The sequence below is a fragment of the Rhagoletis zephyria genome, unplaced genomic scaffold (assembly GCF_001687245.7).
Source record: "Rhagoletis zephyria isolate East Lansing unplaced genomic scaffold, Rhagoletis_zephyria_1.1 Rzeph_scaffold_00756, whole genome shotgun sequence".
Taxonomy (NCBI): domain Eukaryota; kingdom Metazoa; phylum Arthropoda; class Insecta; order Diptera; family Tephritidae; genus Rhagoletis; species Rhagoletis zephyria.
This window is the reverse complement of record NW_016157840.1, coordinates 9,661-10,777: the sequence shown is the minus strand read 5'-3', so window position 1 is coordinate 10,777 and position 1,117 is coordinate 9,661.

Genomic DNA, 1,117 nt, shown 5'->3' with positions numbered 1-1,117 from the left:
ATATGGTAATTGCGCGCATTTCATTACTTTTTTACTTTAATTTGAATGTTTCTCAAAACTAAAATAAAACACATGCAATTATTACATATGAATTTCATATAAATTTCATATGACTGGGGTAAATTTTTCAACGATAATTTTGAACCCGACAATGACACTTTTTCACATTTTCAATGGAATCTCTCATNTCATGGCAGCCAATAACGTGTTCAAGTCCATAGCTGGTGATGACGACGGAGCCGTTTGCTGTTCATCAACCTTCCCGGATGTCTGCTGCATATCCTTCGACGAACAAGCGGCCTCATCCTTCTGTTCATCCTTTGCGGATGCATCGTCAAGTTTACCCTGGAAGTCGTATTTGTCCACGTCGATGCCTTCTGCTTCCATAGCCTCTCGCAGCCGTGATAGTAACTCCACTTTTCTTCCGGAGGTTGCTAAATTTCGCTTCTCCAACTCCTGTTTGAGTTCCTCAATCTTTAAGTCCTGAATTTTTGCCATTTTCAAAAGTTTATCCTTCGGGANTCTCAAAACTAAAATAAAACACATGCAATTATTACATATGAATTTCATATAAATTTCATATGACTGGCGCAAATTTTTCAACGATAATTTTGAACCCGACAATGACACTTTTTCACATTTTCAATGGAATCTCTCATGAAGTACAGAAGTGGAATTTGTATGGGTACTGACGGAGTGGAATATTGATGTAGTTGGTGTCTCGTTGAGAGGGTTAGGTAATCATATAAGGAGTAGAATCAAGAAGCGTTCGGTGGCTTCTCAATTCTGTCGTTGTACGGTGGCAGTAGGATAAGTTTTGCCAGCGGTCTTGTTACCTGACCCTTCTCTGTGGTGATGTCCACCACACGCACTCGGTTGTCGGAACCGGGGTGCAGGTTGATTACCCTGCCTAATCTCCATTCGTTAGGCGCTAAATTGTCNATTTTCAAAAGTTTATCCTTCGGGACTTATTTAACAATCAGACTTCTGACACCAATTGTTACGATTATCCTTGAAACCTCGTCCGGATTTCCCAAATCTCTCGGTTCGTATCGCTGGATTGTTAAATAAATGCAATCGATGACCAAATTGTAGTACAATTAACTTTATTGTACAA